Source organism: Tiliqua scincoides, chromosome 7, assembly GCF_035046505.1.
Source record: "Tiliqua scincoides isolate rTilSci1 chromosome 7, rTilSci1.hap2, whole genome shotgun sequence".
Lineage (NCBI taxonomy): Eukaryota > Metazoa > Chordata > Lepidosauria > Squamata > Scincidae > Tiliqua > Tiliqua scincoides.
In genome coordinates, this window is record NC_089827.1 from 79,778,503 (window position 1) to 79,788,898 (window position 10,396).

Sequence of the window (10,396 nt, forward strand, 5' to 3'; positions counted from 1 at the left end):
GGTAATGAATTAGAAAAGGTTGAAGCACCCTAACACTGATCAATTTGTATGTACATTTGAGCTCTATTTGACATTACATTTTCATGTATTCGGTTCTCAAACCACTGTAAGCAAAACTCTTAAGTTTGAAGTGTAATTTTCAGAGTGTGGACTCAGAAGAATGTGTTAGCCAAGTTACTTGTATTGGGGGGGGGGGAATGAAAGGTGTCTCTTTTGTGTATAGAAAGAAAATGGTACCTGAAAAATATTGTTACAAATCTTTGTGTTCCTGTTTGGGGAGAAATTGATACAGTACTCCTATTCACACACACCTTAATGTATGCAGAGTATATGAGCAGTCGAAGAATGTGATAACCCCTTCTAAGTTCAGTTTACATCTGAAACATATGAATAGGATCTAGGTGAATAGGCCCCATTTATGAGATCCTAATCCCTTAATCTAAGGGGGGAGAACAGTGCTACAGTCTTGCTCTCTATTGTGCATAAACTCTGCACGCATTAAGGAATGGGAATAAAGCAACGACCTATTGTATATTAGATTAATGAACCTATATCATTTGGAATTTAATTGCTTTTCTTTCTGTTTACCTTTCTGTTTATTCTAATAAATCCTAGTTTCTAAAATGGACTGGATAGTTGTGCTAAATGTCTCCATGTATATAGATGAAAGGTTTCTACTACTGGATGAGCCACTGTTGCTATCCCTCTTAAGATGCAATGCTTATACTGGATAGATGAATTTGTTTCAGAGAAGGGTTCATTTTCTAACTGATATATATATATAGCAACAGTTATGTAGCCCCTCCTTGTACAATCCAAATCCCCCCCCCCGTATTTAAACTATTTGTTGGATAGCACATGAGCAGAGCATTCCTCCTAAGGGGTATGTTGCTATTGTATTTGAAAACCTCATTGTAGGAGGTCATTTGTGTTCCTTTTTCTGTAATAAGTTGTTTGTGGGGTTGGCTATACTTGTGCTGTTTGGAGACAGTGGTTAACAAAGTATGCCTTTGCACAATAAATACTTCATTGTGCAGATATGTTATTCTACCATTTTGGGTAAGCTCTTAGTTTTATTTTGTTAAAATGTGTAACTGCATAGTGAATAATAATCCTGTGCATGTGTTAATAATTTTGAGTTAAATTGTTAATCCAGTTTTCTGCCTCTGTTTTGCATAATCACTAGTTGTAAGAAAAAATTGCATTGTTCCCTAGCTGCGCAACTAATATTCCTTACCTCTGGTGGAATTGCTTAATTGTGGGATGGCAGAGTGCTAAGTGGTCTAAGTGATTGGGCTATCTTATTCCACAAGCGGAGTGCTCTAAATTTATCTTGCTTACTGTGGTTTGAGAATGAATTGCTTTTAAAAAAAATCATTTTGGTATTCACCTTTTTGCAGTCCAACTTTCATTAGTCTTTGTCATGCCTAAGCATGAGAGTTATGTATAATCTAAAACAATATAATTTTTGAAAATTTGCCACCACCACTCCCTTAAACATTAAAATGGTTTTTAAAGCATATATTTAATGTGAACAATTTTGTACAGTGAGGGATTTATCACTTTTACAATTTGAAATGAAATGAATTTCTGACTTTTATTGTATTGTATGTATACAATACACTTGTATACACACACTTGTATGTATTGTAAAACTATAAATCTGTAAATTCCACTTCAAACAAGAAAAAAACAAGTTGGAGTAAATGGAAATATGAACCTGAGTTAAAGCTTCAGAACTGTGATCCTGATTTATTAGGCAGCTCAACAAGTTCATTGTATGTCTCTGGAACACATGTTCATAACACTAGACAATTAAAAACAGTAGAAACTTAGGCTTCTGTGACCAGAGTTGTCACCTGAGGGAGAAATTCATTTTTTGGGTTTCAAGGCCACGTTCACCAAGTCTAAATAGTAACTCGACATTTTGCCCTGAGCACCAGAGTCCCAAACATGGCTAAGACTAAGAGTCTCCTTAAGAGAGCTAAGACCATGTTAAGATGGCATTGAAGCAACATGAATATCCCCAAGAACTGATTAATAAAGCCCTGGTTCCTCGAAAGGAAGCTGTTCCCCAGGTAAAAGAATAAAGGGGCTAAAGAATAACGGCCTTTTTTACCATATACAGGTGAACTGTCGTTACCTGCGGTGGTTCCAACAGAATCCGTGTGGATACTGAAAACTGCAGGTAATGAAACTCACGGTTTAAGGCACCTTTAACCCTCCTGAGTCCTTAAAAGGTTACTTCTGGTTTTTGCCAAAAACTGGAAGTGACATTTTAAAGCCTTTGGTGGCCCTCCAAAAGTCTTAAAACATGACTTCTGGTTTCCCCAGCACTCAGAACACCCTCCAGAGGTGAAGGGAGCTTAGCTCCCCTTGCCGCAGGAGGGTTCAGGTTAAGCCATGTCTGGTTCACTGTGGGTTCAAGGGACCCACATTGAGCCAGATCCATGAATGAAATCAGTTTATCGTGGATAAACAGGCTCAACCTGGATTCAAGGAGTAACTGACTGCATCAGAAAAATTCTGGGGCAAGAGGGTATAGAATCAGTCTTAAGCCAACAAAAAGTTCAACAGTGTTTGCATTCCATGAAACATCCTAGACAACAGTGGGCTGCTCAAGGCGTCTATAAAATCTTTTTCATTGGTACCACCAAAAGGTTGATTAAGACCTGAATAAAAGAACACCAAAGATATTGTAGACAGGGGCAGGCTGACAGGTCAGCAGTAGCTGAACCCACCATTAGTACTGGACATCAGATCAGCTTTGACCAGATGCAGGTACTAGTAAAGGAATAACAATATCTGGTGCAGATCTATAGAGAAGCCATTGATATTCATAACCACCGCCAGAACATGAATAGAAAAGAGGAGACTCTTAGCCATGCTTGGACTCCAATGCTCATTAGCACCAGCATTTTAATAATAATAATAAATGATAATAACTTTATTTTTACCCCGCCTTCCTCCCCGAAGGGATTTTAAGATTCAATAAAGAGCAGGTAGAAATAACAGGTGCCTTTAAGAAAAAAGGAACTGAACAACAAAGTGATGGAATAGCTGTAATAAGGTAATTGGAGGTGGGATTACATCAGCAGCTAGTTGATTTAAAAAGCTTGACTGTAAAGACTCTTGTTCTTGCCCTGGCATTTAAAATGCAAGTAGGCTCTGCTGTTGGCATGTTGCAATTGTTCTATGCTTAGGGTTCTTTTGAACTTTTGGCAAGGATATTTGCCTTAGTTTTTGTTTGATGCAGTACATTTTTGCTCCTAGCAGGTTTCAGGATTTCCAGGTGTCAGTGTATTTTTCTTTATTCTCTTGATAATGCTCTATAGCAGTGGTTCTCACACATTTAGGACCCTGACCCATTTTTTAGAATTAGAATCTGTCAGGACCCACCGGAACTGACGTCATGACCAAAAGTCATGATCCTCAAGCATGAAAATTTTACCATCCTAGGCTGCAATCCTACTCACACTTAATTTTACCATCCTAGGCTGCAATCCTACTCACACTTACCCAGGAATAAGTCCCATTTTCTATCTTTGTTAATAGTATATACATAGTAGCTTGTTAAAAGTGCAGGTCTGTAACATTTCCCCAAATGCAGTCTCACATACCAGTCTAATATATTAAAAATAAAATATTGAAATGAATGGGACCAACCAGAAATTGACTTGCGACCCATCTAGTGGGTCCTGACCCACAGTTTGAGAAACGCTGCTCTTCAGAGTTTAGGGTGAAACGTCAGGTTACTTTGATAGTAACCTGGTGAATGTGGTGGCCTTGAAACCTGGAAAATGAATTTCTCATCACTAGACAATTTTTACTATATCTATTAAAACTAACTAGAGAAGATTTGTGTAGGTACTTGGCAGTTGGTAATTTGGTTGGATATAACTCCCTTCCAAAAAAAAGGACATTCCTTAATGTTAAAAGTTTGATGTGTATGTTAAGCACAATAGCTATAGAGGAAGAGAGCCTGAAATATAAAAGGCTGGTTGTTGGGGTAAATGGCTTGCATGTTATTTTGATAAAATGGGAATAAAACGTCTAAAGGCACAGTAGCAAACTTAGAAGATCACAGAACATTGATTTGCAACTTCCATTTTGTTGCATTCATGTATGATTGAAAACAAGGTCTTATGTTTGAAGGTTATCATGTGTATGTTAGCGTCATTTGAGGAAAACTATGAAGTTCAATTTACAGTTATGGATTTTGGTTTCCCAGTGAATAAGGTTAAAAGGGAAAGTCAGAACTCCTGCAGACGTAAAAACAAACTAGGAATTTGTAGGGATTGTGTCTAGGCCCTTAGATCACATGTATACGTCCTTTTTCCACCTGACCTTGCACAGATTTCCCCCCTTCTTGTATATCTGTGTTTGGTATTACGTGAGATCATTGCTAACCAGGGGGTACTCATTTTCATAACCAGGTTTTAATTGGAGTTTTCCAAGGAAACTTAGGAGCATCAGAAGGATTAGGTTACCTCAGGCTTTGGTTGGAAATAATCATTGCCAGCTTACTTTAGAGTGGGGACGGAATGGGCTGATTAGAGGGGGGAAAGTGTGTGATCTCACTCCAGTCTTGAAATCTGAGTTTATTTTTACATCTTCATTTGGCCTGAATAAAATCCATGGTGGTTACTATTAAGGATTGTTTGGGTACTCAAACTGGGTAGCTGTCAGGGTTTTATTGCTATTTAGTGAAGTTATTGCACATCCCTCCAGAGAAAAATCCAGTCTGCAATTTTTCCAGTAAAATTTCATATAGTGTGCTTTATGAAAATATGATGCATCTGACAGGATTATCAGAAAACATTTTGTTTCCTTTCTGAAAACACATTAAAATTGTAAATTTCTCAGTATTGCATACTAATGGAAATGTTGGGAAACTTCAGTTAATAGCAATAAGCTTGTACAGCTATAATGTATTTAGAAAACTATTAATGTTATAAATCACTGTAAAAATTTGACTTTGAGGAATGAATGTTTACAACTAGATATTTTGTACTATCTTCAATCCATAGAAGATGGAAAAAACTTGGGTGTAGGTTTTATAGGTTCCCTGCAGTGGAAATAGTGAATTTAAATTCATTAAGTCATATATATTGAAATAGTTTTAAAGAACAGAATGTGTATCCAGTTTTGATAGACCCTGCAGTTTTTCTACATAATAAAACCTTAAACTTGTTGTCTTGACAGTGTTTGTGTCCTGCCTCAATTGAAGCTTGGTGTGTGTGTGTGTATATATATATATGAAATATTTAGATTTACATAATATATAATGACTCCTGCAATGAAATATTTTTCCCTGTTCAGTATTCCTTTAGGAGTAATAAAGATTCTAGCTTCAAAATATGGTGTTGCAAGAGTGACAACTTCTAATATGCAGTTTTGCAGCTGTCATTTTTCTCCTCTGAAACTTTGAGAGATTGAGGTTATAGGGGTATACTATCAATTGGCCACTCACTAGTACTTGATTCACTTTACTATTAAAACCAGTCTGAAAGGGACTAAGATTATTTGGTTTTATCAAAAGACAGAGTGCATAGTATTGAATGTTTGAAATCAAAATTAATGAATCTGTCTCCCAAGCCTGCATATTGATCCCATTTAATTATATAGCTTAGATATTCTTAAAATTAGTGAATTGGAAAGAAGAAACCATCTCAATGTATTATTCAGAATTGTTTTCTGAATTAAACAGTATTAAGAGTGCCTGATGACAGCTGCATACTGCTGTGTTCTGAATTTTTTCCCATGCATTTCACATGGTTTTGTGTGCCTTTGCAAATAGCTTGATTTTAAAGTCTTTTTAAAGCTTTGAAAATTGATGTGAACTGCTGATAAATAACTTTTATTTATTTTATGAACTGCTTTTGTAGTATTAAAGTTTTAAACCTCAGTTCTAAATTCATTCCTTGGAAGGATGTTCCATTGTATTGAGCATGGCTTACTTCTAAACAAAAGTATTTAGCGTTTCAGTTTAAGGCTGCAAACCTAAGCATCCATATGTGGATATAAGCATCATTGGTGGAACTTACTTCCAACTCTGGTTAGAATGAGGTTGTGTATGTGCAAAATGATCTATTCTAATGTTTCTGTTCCTACTACAGATGTGTTTTCTTTCTTCTTCTTTTTTAACAAAGTAAACTATGGTATTTCTACTTGGTGACTTAATTTAGAAGTTGTCTTTTAGACCTTGTTTCTTCCTCTACAGCGTCATAACTGTATTTCTAGTTCTTAATACATAAGAAATAAGGGTAGTTCCGCACTTCATGAAACACACAATTGCCGCAAGAACACCTGATACAGAAGTATGAATGATGTACCTGTATGGTTAAACCTGTGCATGTGTGCTTGGGAGCTCTAATTAGACCAGGGGTTTTCCTGGTGTTTAAAAAACACAAGTGTGTTATCCACACTTGGAGGAAAACACAAGAAGTTCCTCCAGCAAAAGTGTTGGTATTGAAGTTCAGAGCTCTTTAATAAACTTTACATAAGAACATAAGAACAGCCCCACTGGATCAGGCCATAGGCCCATCTAGTCCAGCTTCCTGTATCTCACAGCGGCCCACCAAATGCCCCAGGGAGCACACCAGATAACAAGAGACCTCATCCTGGTGCCCTCCCCTACATCTGGCATTCTGACTTAACCCATTTCTAAAATCAGGAGGTTGCGCATACACATCATGGCTTGTACCCCATAATGGATTTTTCCTCCAGAAACTTGTCCAATCCCCTTTTAAAGGCGTCTAGGCTAGACGCCATCACCACATCCTGTGGCAAGGAGTTCCACAGACCGACCACACGCTGAGTAAAGAAATATTTTCTTTTGTCTGTCCTAACCCGCCCAACACTCAATTTTAGTGGATGTCCCCTGGTTCTGGTATTATGTGAGAGTGTAAAGAGCATCTCCCTATCCACTCTGTCCATTCCCTGCATAATTTTATATGTCTCAATCATGTCCCCCCTCAAGCGCCTCTTTTCTAGGCTGAAGAGGCCCAAACGCCGTAGCCTTTCCTCATAAGGAAGGTGCCCCAGCCCCGTAATCATCTTAGTCGCTCTCTTTTGCACCTTTTCCATTTCCACTATGTCTTTTTTGAGATGCGGCGACCAGAACTGGACACAATACTCCAGGTGTGGCCTTACCATAGATTTGTACAACGGCATTATAATACTAGCCGTTTTGTTCTCAATACCCTTCCTAATGATCCCAAGCATAGAATTGGCCTTCTTCACTGCCGCCACACATTGGGTTGACACTTTCATCGACCTGTCCACCACCACCCCAAGATCTCTCTCCTGATCTGTCACAGACAGCTCAGAACCCATCAGCCTATATCTAAAGTTTTGATTTTTTGCCTCAATGTGCATGACTTTACACTTACTGACATTGAAGCACATCTGCCATTTTGCTGCCCATTCTGCCAGTCTGGAGAGATCCTTCTGGAGCTCCTCACAATCACTTCTGGTTTTTACCACTCGGAAAAGTTTGGTGTCGTCTGCAAACTTAGCCACTTCACTGCTCAACCCTGTCTCCAGGTCATTTATGAAGAGGTTGAAAAGCACCGGTCCCAGGACAGATCCTTGGGGCACACCGCTTTTCACCTCTCTCCATTGTGAAAATTGCCCATTGACACCCACTCTCTGCTTCCTGGCCTCCAACCAGTTCTCAATCCACGAGAGGACCTGTCCTCTAATTCCCTGACTGTGGAGTTTTTTCAGTATCCTTTGGTGAGGGACCGTGTCAAACGCCTTCTGAAAATCCAGATATATAATGTCCACGAGTTCTCCCGCATCCACATGCCTGTTGACCTTTTCAAAGAATTCTATAAGGTTCGTGAGGCAAGACTTACCCTTACAGAAGCCATGCTGACTCTCCCACAGCAAGGCCTGTTCGTCTATGTGTTTTGAGATCCTATCTTTGATGAGGCATTCCACCATCTTACACGGTATGGATGTTAGGCTGACCGGCCTATAGTTTCCCGGGTCCCCCCTCTTTCCCTTTTTAAAAATAGGCGTGACATTTGCTATCCTCCAATCTTCTGGCACCGTGGCCGTTTTGAGGGACAAGTTGCAAACCTTAGTCAAGAGATCTGCAACTTCATTCTTCAATTCCTTAATAACCCTTGGGTGGATGCCATCAGGGCCTGGTGACTTATTGATCTTTAATTTATCAATGAGGTCTGAAACATCTTCTCTTTTAACCTCTATCTGACTTAACTCCTCGGTCAGGAGGGGCCGTTCGGGCAGCGGTATCTGCCTGAGGTCTTCTGCCGTGAAGACAGATGCAAAGAACCCATTTAATTTCTCTGCCATCTCTAAGTCTCCTTTTATCTCCCCTTTCCCTCCCTCACCATCCAGAGGGCCAACCGCTTCTCTGGCGGGTTTCCTGCTTCTAACATATTTGAAGAAGCTTTTATTATTCCCCTTAATGTTGCTGGCCATGCGTTCCTCATAGTCTCTCTTGGCCTCCCATATCACCTTCTTACATTTCTTTTGCCACAGTTTATGTTCCTTTTTATTCTCCTCATTAGGGCAAGACTTCCATTTATGGAAGGAAGCTTCCTTGCCCTTCACAGCCTCTCTAACTTGGCTGGCCAAGTTCTTTCACTGGCCAAGGTCTGAGGAACCATGCAGTTCGTTCCATGTGCTTTGAAAGTGTGGCTCCTGAACTCCAATCCTCTACACTCATGCAATATGGCATATTCCTTCTGCAGTGGACGGGAATTTCAGGTGCAGTTTGTGATGTAGAATGGAGGTCTGCTAGGTGCACTCAAATGATTGATTTTCCTAAAACCACTCTTTAGACCTCAGGTATAAACACCATTTCAGTGCTGTTTGCATCCCATAAAATCCTTTTCCATGTGATTTCTAAAACAAACAATGCTATCATATGAGCAAGATGCAGGGCTTATTTGTCTTAAAGCTGAAGTGTTGAGCATTTCTTGCTATAAAAATTTGACTATTAAAACTGATTCAAAGGCAGTAAGCTCCTAATTACTTGTGAATTAACCATCTACGGGTTCCAGTCATTCACAGTACCACAGTATTGAGTGCCCCTCTCCCTTACACTTTGCCACTTTTATGGAAGTTCCTACAAATAAACTCTTAGCTGCTTCTCTGGCTTCCGTTACTTACACTGACAAGATGGATCAGATGTAGTAATGCACTACATTTCTTTAAATCCTACCCATGGTGTAGTTTTGGCTTACAAATTTTTGCCCAATTTAGCTGGCATATAGTTTGAATTATTTTTCACAAATATGATGGCTAAACATAATGTAATGCAAATTGTTTTGTTACCCTTTGTGTGCTTATGATTTTTGAAATGTTCCTTTTGATCAGTTATTGCAAAATTGTAGGTTTCATTTATTAAATGGTTTCTTTCTACACTGCTGTAAATTGTTCTAAAACTGTCCTGAAAAAACTAGATTTTGAATCATTATTAGGCTAGTAGCTGCTGTTCTTATGTTAGATTTCCGTTATGCTGAAGTAGGTGCACGATTTGTGTATGTATAGTTAAACCAACAATTTTTGCTTGCTGTGGGACCTAGCAAAATCTACATCACAAATTTTGACACATTACAGCTGAAGGAAGAGGAACACCTCAGCGGACAAGAAACTTCGTGGAATGAGGCTTGTGCAGCAGTTTGCTTCTTGTGATCGAACAGAGCCTGTAAGGATTCATGGATAAAATGAACAGGAATAGATCTGAATAAAGCAAATCTGCATACATGGTAACCAGTAGCTCTCTTACCTTTTTATGTTGCTTAGCTGTTTTATTTGAAGGAACCTGTGTGATTTGAAACGTATAGCTTTTTGCAACTTTATTACTGGTTATATTCATTGAAAATTAAAATGTGCAAGCAATGGAAAAAAGTCAAGTAAATGCTTGTTTTTATAGTAGTTGGTTCATGTTTAAATGTTCATATGATGATGTCTGTAAAGAGCACCAATTGATTACAATAGATGTAGTGTTGTAATAAACTGTTCAATGGGGATGATGTGTAAAGCTGTTCAAGTTATTTGATGTTTACACCTCAGGGAGCGTCTTGTGTTCAGCAATATTAATGGTGTTTAAAAAACCTGTCTATTGCATATTTCTTGCATATGAATCAACCTGTTTTATGTGGTAATCAAATAGGAGTTTTGTCCAGCACAATGTTGGCGCTAGACTAGTGGTTACATCTTTTAATTTGTAGTCTTTTTATTTTTGCATAGATGGCTTGTGAATTTGCTAAAAGGTGTGTGAAACTGTAAAAACTGTAGATTAACATTCTGAGATCAAAAAGATGAAGTCTAAAACTGAGTTCAAGTATATGGAAGCCTGCCTATTCCAATAGGCAACACTAAAAAGTATACTTCATTTAAAACATATAATTGGAAA

The 10,396-nt window shown here is 38.5% G+C and overlaps 1 protein-coding gene across 4 annotated transcripts in view; it reads left to right on the forward strand.

Moving 5' to 3' along the window:
* The window catches only part of CPSF6 (cleavage and polyadenylation specific factor 6), a 33,381-nt gene extending 23,371 nt beyond the window's left edge, over positions 1-10,010 (forward strand). For all 4 annotated transcript variants that reach the window (XM_066634197.1, XM_066634198.1, XM_066634200.1 and 1 more), the window contains one exon: positions 9,598-10,010. The gene's annotated coding sequence lies outside the window, so the exon portion shown is untranslated. The remainder of the gene's footprint in view (positions 1-9,597) is intronic.
* The last annotated feature ends 386 nt before the right edge of the window (positions 10,011-10,396 follow it).